Genomic DNA, 11,451 nt, shown 5'->3' on the forward strand with positions numbered 1-11,451 from the left:
CCAGTAGTGTTTCAAAATAATTTACGCCGAAGCAAGAGGCTCACTGCTTATTCTTTCCGTTGTTAGTCTTAGCAAGTGTTGCCTTGGGTGTAGTTTTGCACAGAAGTGAGAAAACCTGCTCGGAGAGCGTGACGCGTACATGAGGAGAAATATATCCGCTTCAGGCGCCAGTTAAACCTGTCGAGTGGGAAAATGTTTTTTTTTTGCATAAATCACAAGCAGACGTGAAGCCTAGAAAATTACACAAAAATTTTCATGCTAGGACATTTCATTCGCGTCCACATATGTCGACATAGCTGCACAAAGCTCCTACATGAACGTAAACACTACAAAATTCACTTCAAAAACACATCAAGTTCATTTGAGAACCGAACCATGCGAAGGAGTGCAGCTCGAAGTGAGCTGAGCATAGTGTCTGCTGCCTGCTAAGCCCTTTACGCAGCAATCTGGGTTTCGCTCAGCGGGAACCTGTGCTACCTGCGCATTGAAAGGAGAAAGAATGGAACAAAGTTTTTTTTTCTGAATTACGAACTTAACAGGCTGCTGTGACGAGTCTGCACTTTTAAAACACGTGTGTATCCAAGACTCGTACGTACGGGAAATGAGCAAAGGACTTCGACAAGCGCAACGTATGTTAGTAACCGTACTCGCCGTGTGGATTGAGTTTGATTTATTTCGAAGACTGGCGGTGGCCGCGCATTGTATGCAAGGAATGACTACCGCTTCAAGAAAAAATTCAGGGGGCACTTTGACTGTCTAAAGTGCGTAGAGGCGAAAGCGTTTCCCGCACCACTTTGACTGCCTCTGTGGCACTGGTGGCGTCACATACAATTTATTACTAATTACTAAGTGATGACAAATCTCTAATGAATGCTTAATTACTGAATAATACCTGAATACTAATTAACTGCTAATTAATGACGCTTAAGCTTCCCTTTAGGAGTGGAACGCGACAGCGTGTTGTAGCGCTGCCAGGGAGTCCACGGAACGCCACAACCCGTACGGCGCGATGCCTTGCCCTTTGAACGCAACGCTTTTTGAGGAAAGGAAATGGCGCAGTAATTCTCTGTCATCTCGGTGGACACCTTAACCGCACCGTAGAGGAAGGGAGGAAGTGGGAGTGAAAGAAGACAAAGAGGGCCCGTAATGAAGGAAATGAAAATTGTAATTGAGGAAACCGAGTCCATAGAACGCCATCGCCCATTCGGTTATACGCCTCACTCGTCGGTAAATTGGCTTTTGAGGAAAGGAAATGTATCTGTCTCTCATATCTCGGTGGACACCAAAACCTCGCCGGAAAGGTACGGAGAAGGCTGGGAGTGAGCGAAGACACCGTATTATCTAGACGCGCCTTTGTTCATTCCAAACCATCGAACTGACATGGCGGAGTGGATAGCATGCTCGTCTCGCACGCCGAAGACCGGGGTTAGATTCCCGAGCTCGACCAATTTCCTACTCGGTTTTATTTATTTATATGGCCTTACTAGAAAAGTTAATTAGGCTAATTGGGTAATTAAGCAATTAACTAAGCTGAGTACCACTTACTTGGAGCATCACTATACGATTCCTTCAATTTATTGCATGGTTACTAGCCAAAGTACAATTGGCCACGTTAGAAATTCGCGCCCTGTGACGTCACGACCCTTTCGACCAATTGAAAAGCGTGACATTTCTGTCGACAACTGCTGCTTACAAGGATGAGACATTAAAGGCTTCCACCTTAATAATTTCACGCAAATATCCGCATGCTGCACTTTTCAGCTTAAATACGGCCGTCGCTTACTTGTGGTGGGACAGGTTTCTGCTTCCTAACCCATGCTTTTCTTGAAAAATTCTGTAAGCTCAGCGCCAGGACATGGCGGGACCAGGTACCCATTGCGTGCAGACTAGTTTCTCGTAGAAAAAGGGCTCGGGCAAGTTTCTCATGGCATGAAGATAGTCCATGCACGGACGTAGGGTGCGCACCCGCAATAACAAGACTACACCAATGAAACGTTTCTGATTTTTACAATGCGAAAACCGGAGCTTCTAAAGTGTAGTATCTTAAGTGCTAGAAATTTTTTTTTGCAAGAGCATTTCCTCTAAAAGTGTGTCTAAAGTGTAGTATTTTAAGTGCTAGCAATTTTTTTTTTCCAAGAGCATTTCCTGTAAAAGTGTGCCTGTTGAACGACAAAAAAAGAACATCTTCCACGTTTCGCTATATTTGGCAGCATGAAGATAAAGCCCTCCCTAAAATTAAATTAAATTGGTTCTTGGGTAGGAAATGGCGCAGCGTCTGTCTCGCATATCTCGGTGGACACCTGAACCTCGGCATAAGGGAAGGGATTAACAAGGGGCTGAAAGAAAGCTCTCCCTCGCCACAGGCAAATTGGGTGCTGGTTTATGCCTATTTGCTTTTCTGCTCATTTATTGCAATGTATTTATTGCACACTGATTATAAGAACGCTTCCTTGAATTATATACGCAAAAATTTGTATCTCTGCCTTCGTAGTACTGTTTTATGGCCAAGCCAAGTATGACATGCTGTCTTCCCTGCATTCGCTGGGTGGATTAAGTTTCCTTTAAGAAACTCGCATAAACGGTGGCGCCAGTTTTCCATCTAGGTAATATTTACAAAATCTATGATAGTCAAAAATTCGCCTTGTATACGAAACTGTGAGCAGATTTTGGTCGCGATCACGTATGTGGGCACAGCGCCTGAAGGGGTTCTGACGTTTGCGAGCAGTTCACCGGGCAGCTCAGAAAGTGAAGACGGCGCCGTTGCCTTTTATATGCACTCTGTAGAAAAGAATATCGGCAGGTTTGGATGTTATTTTTGGAACTATTCTTAGACATCCTTGCCGTAAATATCCCCTTTATCGCAACACTGCTTGGTTGTACTTATCACCGTTTTTGCCCTTTTTGACGTAGAGTGACCGTCGCGAGGTCCCGCGCTACGACCCAGCAGCAAGAAGGAAGGTGCACCTTTAATGGGCTGACCACCGGGTCTTCTCAAGGCCCATGCAGCGTGCCTCGTTCGCATCCGAGCCTTGTCGGGTTCTCGAAGGTGATACTAATTTTCAGCAGCACTACAGGTGCTACACAGCCCCACTACACGGCTTCAAAGCGTAGCTACTGTAGGCTACATATGATTACCAATACTGCACATATAAGCGACTCTGAGGCCCTCTGGCGCCGGCTCTCACATGGTCGCTCGTCGTCATGCCCTGGTCGAAGTAAAGCACCGGCAGCGCGACGTGCAAGAAGGCGGACGGCATCGAGAAGACCGCGTATACGTGGCGAGCTGACGCCTGCTGCACCGCATGGAGGCCGCGAACCCGGGAACGATGGCGAGGAGCGCAGGGAAGACATGCACGAGCATCCTCAGCTGTGGCAGAAGCAGCGTGGGAAACGCTTCCCCACTTTTGTTCCACCAGTTCAGGGGCAACTCCTGCGTTCGACAGTGACGGGGCAAAGGCTGCACCAATGCGGAGGACCCGAAGACGCGAGAGTCGCGACTGTCTTAAGCAGCATAGAACGTGGTCACCCAAGGGTTGCGCAACTCCAATTTTGTGTTTCCCTGGAATTATGGCGCAAAAATGATTGAGCACAAAGGAGTACTTTTTCATTTCTACCTTGGACATCGTTTGCTCATTTGACAGCTCAAATTTAGAGAGCATTTTTCCGTCCAAAATATGGGCCTTGCTAAAAGTGCACTATGGAACTCTCGATGACGCTTCCAGAGGACGTATAGAAGCTAAAATTGTGTGCTGTATAAAAGCACACCTGCAAACTTTCACGCACCTCGGTCAAGCCACATCCTGCTACATAAGCGCCCTGCACAGGCATGAATAGTCCTGGGAGGCAAAACGCATGTCCATGATAATGAACTCGTGTATGCGACTTAACGATGCTGTGAATTCGTTCATCGTGTACTGCAGGAAAATGGTGACGTTTTCAGTTTTCTTCCTATTGTTCTTGTCTCGCCAATATCAGCATATAATTAGCTTCTATTAACAGCCGAAAAGACACGGACGCAGACAAAAGGGACACACAGCGTCCCTGTCTTTTGCGCTGTTTTAAGAAACATGAACCACCAGCTAGCACTCACGTCTGCCTATATAATTAGTATTTGAGCTGTTCAAATGAGTTATGGATGTTCTCGAGAAAGCGACACTTGAATAAACGAGCAGGAATGCTGGAGTAAAAACCGCAAAAAAAGGGTATTGGAACGGTGAAGCTAATTCAAGAATGACTGCTGGTATACATTCTGCGAACTAAAAGACTAAAATAGCTGTAAGTGTTGCAGTATGAACTGGAAAGAATATCTCCACCCCACTCCCGCCCCTTGGTTGTGTTGTGTTGGGTTTAGTGGCACATAAGCATCCACGGCTATCATGCGCCAAGGTCAAGGTGTAAGAGAATTGCTTTCTGCGGATTTAACTAGAAAGGGAAAAACATCGGTGTGTAAAGAGCCTAAAAACTTAGTTGCTACAACACTGTAATGCTAGTAAAGAAATTTTAGAAATGGCTAGTATTAAAGCCTTTAAAGAATGTCGAGTAACCTCAGCGCCCATCCTTGGCCGGGCAAGGATCTCGAGGTTTTTCGACCAATCAAGTAAAGACCTCAGCATTCTTCTCATGCTTGAGTAGGCGGTTGAGGTGCATAAAAAAGTGAAGCAAAGCAGTTGATCTGAATTTGTAGTCTCTCGAGATAGCCTGCTTCACTTAAAAAGCTAAGAACACAAGATATGTCAACAATTGCTTTGTCGCTTCAAGGTGCACTGAAGAGGAATCTGTACTCGTCTTATTGCCGCGGGAACTCTATCTACACGTTCCCAGCATTCTTAGAAACTTCAATTTATTGATCTGTGCGGCCGATTTCCCTAATTAAATCGGGTTAACGTCCGGGTCCCGCCTTTTTTTTTTGCCTCCCCGCATACGGTGCGAGGAGTCGACCAACGCATGGAGTGCCTTTCAGGCAGTCGCGTGCCAGCTTTTCTTTCGCGTTTATTTTTTTTTTTGGTTTCCGTGAATAAATAGATTTAGCCAGAGACTATATAGCAGCAAATTAGGCTCACGGAAATAAAAATACGCGTGGACTTTTTGGTGTCGCCGATTACTACGTATCACTCCGCCGATGGAAGAGCGGCAAGCCGCCACGGGCTGGGTGAAAGGTTGGTCGACCCCTCCCACCGTTTGCAGGGAATTAAAAAAAAAATGCGGGAGCCCGACGTTAATTCGATTTAAACGAGGGATATCGGCCGCACCGGGCCATAATTCAAAGTTTCCAAGAAAGCTTGGAACGTGCAGATAGACTTCCAGCCGTAAAAGTACCAGTTCAGATTCCTCTTCAGTGCACCTTTAAGACCAGTGTAGGGGGGAAAGGAATGTGTTCAATTCAGTAAACTGCTTTTCTCTTATTTTTTCAAGTTTCACACATGAGAATAAAATGTGATTTATTGCAAGTTCATCTCCGCATTCTTCACAGACTGGCTTCTCTTGTTCTGTGAGTAGGAAGCTTTGTGTAAGGTATGTGTGTGTTTCCAATGCGCAGCCGACATAAAATTCCTTCCATAAAACGTTCCTGGTGCACGTTGGCGCTGAGACCAGACTTTCGGTTTCAGGCCTAAATTTCGGTTTTTGGAAATGGCGCCCCTGATTGTTCGGTTTTGTTGTAGAGACGTTACATGACAGCTTAATTTTCGCAGATGCTTTGAATATGGATAGTTGTTGTTGTTTAAGTCTTTATTTGTGCGCAAATTTGAAAGGGAAGGGTGGTGGAATCAGGCAGACGGGAGCCCTTGAGCCCTTGAGATAGGTTTCATGACTCATTTTTTTTTAGCAACGCAGGCACCTTTCCGTGTTGAAAATACGTCGGTAATGTTCGCGAGGAATAAGTGTTGCCTAATTTAATATTACCCTATAGTGTCGCTTTAACCTTAGGAGAACGGAGAGATATCTTCGCTTACAAAAAACATTGAAACTCGTTTTTATCTTTTCAGCTGCTGAATCAATACTGTGCATGTAGTTTCTTAATATTAATCCCGAGTATCCCCTTAGAATCTTCCAGGTTGAATCGATTCTGCTCTTGACCGCACAGAAAGGCTTGGTCTTTTCTTTGGAAGCAATGGGTCACATGGTCGCCTTCCGCTAGTTTTACGTTCGCAAATACTTGTAATCCTTGCCGCTGCGTCCACTACGTTCGTGTTGAATCTGAGGAAGCCCAATTTTATACTTTCCCTCCTTCCAGAACTTCTACTGGCGTACAACGTCTTACTTTAATCCTGCTTTTAATATTACCCAAAAATTCTAGACAAGCGCATTTTTTCAATGAGAAGTTTTTCATGGATGCCATTTTTTCGCATATCGTCAGATTGCACCATAATAATCAATATACACAGGTCCCTTCTCTGAACGCTTGTTTTTTCCGCTATTTAATGTCAAAAACACAACCTATTCGTTTTCTATTCCAGTGTTAACCAATCGATGCGAGAGCAGGTCAAGCTTTAAATGCAGGATTTTGCTGCGCCTCTGAAGATAAGACCAATGTCATTGGTAGTTTTTTAAAGGCACCTTGCAATATCCCGCAGTTGCCCCACAATTAAAAGCAATGTCCAAGAAGGCTGGACTTGTCCATCTTTGTCTTCAACTCATTCGGTATGTTTGCAGCGTCTACTGCACCGGGTAGGGCAGTGCATCGTCAAAAGGATATGAGATGCATTCCTAAGGTGCAGCTATAACAATTTTCGAACAACCCTTTCAGAGCTTCAGTTGGCGACACGTAATCCACCAAGCCGTGCCGTCCGTATATGAGGACGCGTAAAGAAGTGTGCATTACATTAATTATTACTTTAAGGAAAAAAGTCTTTAATTGGAATATTGCCTCCATTAAAGTTGAAAAAGAGTACAAAATTATCACCGGGCCCAAGCAAGCACGTAGAATAATAATCGTCAGAAATTACAGCTTCTATGACGGCGCTTGATCGTGTGATTCGCTAACATTCTCGTCGTTTTCAACCCGAATAAAAAATAAAACGTAATTCTGAAAAATAGAGTAATATTAAGGGAACCATTTTGCACCGATTCGCTTTCGATGACAGTGACATTTTTGAGCGTGTGTCTTGAAAAAATTTATTCTTTGTCGTCAACTTAAGAGACTAGGTCCGAAATCATTGCTAAAGGCGCCCTGAATACCTTCTGAAGAGAGTAGATTTTAACTGTGGCAATTACCACATTGTGCTGTCGTGAGCGCCTGGAACCCGCAACACAGAACCTACACACAACACAGAATACACAGAACACACGTAACACACGCAACACAGGACCCAAAAGTGGCGAGCCCCTTCGGGTGACTTTCTGAAGCTTGCACCCTCCTCCGTTTCATGCTATTGCGTTTGCCGGTTATGGTTATTTATTGTTTCAGACGCCACGCGGCCAGTTGTCACTCTGGTGGGTCAGCAAGCTGCGTCTCGTCGGGCAATTCCCGCGCTCGTCATGGCAGCATGCGGTCGGGCCGAGTGGGTAGGGCCGGCGGAGTCTTTGAGCGTGGAAAAAATGACGAGAAGAGCGGGAAAAGAGCGAAGACGCTGATATTCAAATTTTAGCTACAGAATACTCAGTTTGTGCGAAACGCTTTAAAGCAAATCTTGCTGGAGAATATTCGTGAAGCGGCGTCCTTTTGCATCACTGGAATACCGTACCTTTATTGAGAGTCCCTTGCAGAGTCCTTTAAAGGCAATGGAACGCGATGATGAAAAAGAAAACGTAATTGAGGAATCATGTCTAGAAGAAACAAATCTGTACACAATTTAAACTTGAAAAATGTCTCACGGCAAAGACCACTCAGCTATCCGCTATACAAAGTAACAAATCTGGATGGAAGTCACTTGCGCTGATCTTTCCGTTTCTTCTCGCACGCTGCCCTCGAAGAGGAAGATGAAGCGAAAGCGTCTCGAGGGTCGTATTCAGGCGCCTGAGAGGCACGTAGCTGATCAGCACGTTTTAGTGATACGTCAGAGCTTATTTTGAGGTAGTTTCTACAGGCTACTCGTGCGTTGAGAGGTTCACTCACGGTTGCTGCCCACAAGGAGTGCCACATCTGTTGGTGCAGATTTCGCTCAAGCTTCTGCTGTCAACAAGGTGAGCTTCTGCGCAAGCGTTCACTCACGGAGGGAGCCTCACCTATGAACGGATCTTCAACTGTGCACTGCAGCTTTACTACAGTAGCTCGCACCTACGTTTGCGGGGCGCGCATGCCTTCCCCACCTTTCTGTACGTGTCGAGGGTGTGACCAGCTTTAATCTTTAACCATCTGCAGTGCCGCGATCTTCGCTCTGCGGCTTAACCGCTTAGGTCTAGTGCGTCATGCCGTCTTCACTGCCGGCAAACTGCGTACTATCTATATCCACTGGAGTGCGAAACGCAGAGCGCGTACTTTATGGCCAAACGCACGTGTTCCTGCAACGAGCCGCACGTGAATTCGTATCGTGTTTCACAGGCAGTAAGAGCATTCACGCCGCCGCGGTTTACGCGCAGGCGATTTTTAGAGCCCAGCGCTTTGGCGCCTCTTTCCGCGTTTCGCGGCGTCGCTGTTGCCGTCGCCGTTGTCCGTTGTAACCAGCAGTGGGCACCTTAGCTGCGAAACCAATGGAGCAGGAGCTTGGAAAAAGTGAAAAGACGCATAACTGCCCTCTTGGAACACTAGACACCTCAATCATGCTTTAAGCTACGTTGCGGTTGTGACAGATGTGCGCTGGAGGCGTTGGCAGTGACAACGTTGTGCCATTTTAAGGAAAGGAAGTGCGCATAACTGGATCCCTGGGTGAGTGGACACCTGAATCGCGCTTACAGGTACGTGGGCTGATGAGAGAGAGAGAGATGTGGGCTGCAGGCATTGACAACCTACGCCTGAATCGCGCTTATAGGTATTATCGTGCTCAATATGGATTGCAACGCGCTCTCATCCAACGGAGCTCGTTCCGTAGTGAGCGCTCTCCAAACAGTCGCTCTTAATTCTAGGGGAAACTGCCGTTCCAGGAAACGACCGCACCCCCTTTAAAGAAAAACTTTGCAGTATTTGAAATTTATTCTTTTGGCTGCGACATTCTACCGCATCGCAACAGCTCTCGAGAAGTTCCCTGTAAATTTCCTCTAAGGGGCTCAATTAGACATGCATAGACAAATTATTTGATATTGAATTCAAATTGCTTCAATTGATTTAATTACGTGATGATGTTTTATTTTAGTGAAACCTTGTTGAATGCTGTCTCTATGCATATCAAAGAGAATGATTTTTGTAGCCCTCTCCCGCTATGACTGTCATGAGTTTGCGTGAAGTATATACAAGTGATTCTCGTCACGTGACAATGCTGTTTGTATAGCGAATTATTTTTATACCTGGGAATGACCAATATACAACAAAATGGTTTCTGTAGGCCTGCTCGGCTATTGCAATAGTAAGGTGACGCACCATCGCCTAGTCAATAGTGGCAATAGTAACCTGACCACGTTCGAGAACAGTGCATTATTGTTTTAGCCAGACATGTTGCATATCGAACGGAATCGGTCTTAAACATTTGTGGAACTACCGGGCGCACGAGCTCGCACGACGAAATCATGTGAGATTCGGGTCACTTGACCGCTTTCGAGTGCAGTCAACTCTTTTTTTACCAAGCCATGATGCCTATCAAACGAAATGTTTTTCCAAGCCCTGTTCGGCTGTCGCAATAAGAAAGCCGCATGGCCGTCACTAGTGATTAAAGTCACGTAACCACGTCAGAGCACGGGGAATTATTTTTCTCCCGAGGCATGTTGCATATGAAACGACTCAGGTCTTAAAGGTCTTTTCGGCTGTCAGCATGACTAGGTGCCATGATCGAATCCCTAGTGATTCGGATCACGTGATCACCTTAATGTGTAGTGAACTCTTTTTGTACCCAGGCATGATGCATATGTTTTTCCTAGCCCTGCTCGGCTGTGAATATAAGAAGGCCACTCGACCATGTCACTAGTGACTACAGCCACGTGACCACGTCAGAGCTCGGAACATTATTTTTCAGCTCAGGCATGTTGCATATCACATGACTTGGGTCTTAACTCTCTCTCCGGCTATCGGGACGACGAGCTTGGATGAAGAAGTCACTAGTGATTCTGGTCACGTCACTACGTTTGAGCGTAGCGAACTCTTTTCCTACCCAGGCATGATGCACATCAAACGATATATTTTTTCCAAACACCACTCGGCTTTCAGTGTAGGAAGCCCACCTGACCAAGTCACTAGTTACTGTAGCCACGTGACCATGTTCGAGCACGGGGAATTATTTTTCTGCCCACGCATGTTGCATATGAAACGACACAGGTCTTAAAACTCTCTTCGGCTATCAGCATGACGAGCTCCCATGATGAAATCACTTGTGATTTGGGTCACGTGACTGCGCTCGAGCGTAGTGAAATCTATCTAACTAATCATGACGCATTTCAAAAGAAATGGTTTTCTAAGCCCCGCATGGCTTTGACTATAATGAGGCTGCATGACCACATCGCTGGTGACTCTTGTCACTTCACAAGGGTCGAGCGGAGTCCAATGTTTTTGTACCCAGGCGCCCGCATATCGCAAGAAATGGTGTTCGAAGCATTGCTCGGCTGTCATTGTATTGAGCTCACACGAGCTACTTACTAGCGATTAGTGATTACTTACTAGTGATTAGTACCTATTTAGTAGCGCCACCGCGGTGACTCAGTGGTATCGGCGCTCGGCTGCTGACCCGAAAAACGCGGGTTCGATCCCGGCCGTGGCGGCCGAATTTGGATGAAGGCGAAATTGTATAGGCCCGTGTTCAGTGCGATGTCAGTGCGATGTCAAAGACTCCAGGTGGTCGAAGTTTCCGGAGCCCTTCACTACGGCATTCTTCACAGCCTGAGTTGGGTTGGGACATTAAACCCCAATAAACCAAACTTACTAGTCATTCGTCCCCCCGGCTACGTTGGATCCCGGTGCCCGCCTTTCCTAGAAATGATTCATGGCAGATAAAAAATGGCAGATACAGCCTTGGCAGCTTTGTGCTACCGAGTGGTGATGCATATCAAACGAAATGATTTTCGAATCATTGCTTGGCCATCAATATGTGGAATTCGCATCAGCTAACCATTAGTGAATCGTGCCTTGCGACTTCACTCGAGAACAGTGCGCTCTTTTTTGGAAGCATGATTGCCATCAGTCCGAAACGCTTTTGATGCCCTTTTGGCTATTACTCATGAGAAATCAGAAGACTTCCCTTGTGCCCGCCGTGGTGGCTCAGTGGTTACGGCACTCGGCTGCTGACCCGGCTGCTGATCCCGGCCGCGGCGGGCGAATTTCGATGAAGGCGAAATTCTAGAGGCCCGTGTACAGTGCGATGTCAGTGCACGTTAAAGAACCCCAGGTGGTCGAAATTTCCTGAGCCCTTCACTACGGCGTCCCTTATAGCCTGA

Source organism: Amblyomma mixtum, chromosome 3 (genome assembly GCF_055824585.1).
Source record: "Amblyomma mixtum isolate Tamu chromosome 3, ASM5582458v1, whole genome shotgun sequence".
In the NCBI taxonomy this organism is placed as follows: domain Eukaryota; kingdom Metazoa; phylum Arthropoda; class Arachnida; order Ixodida; family Ixodidae; genus Amblyomma; species Amblyomma mixtum.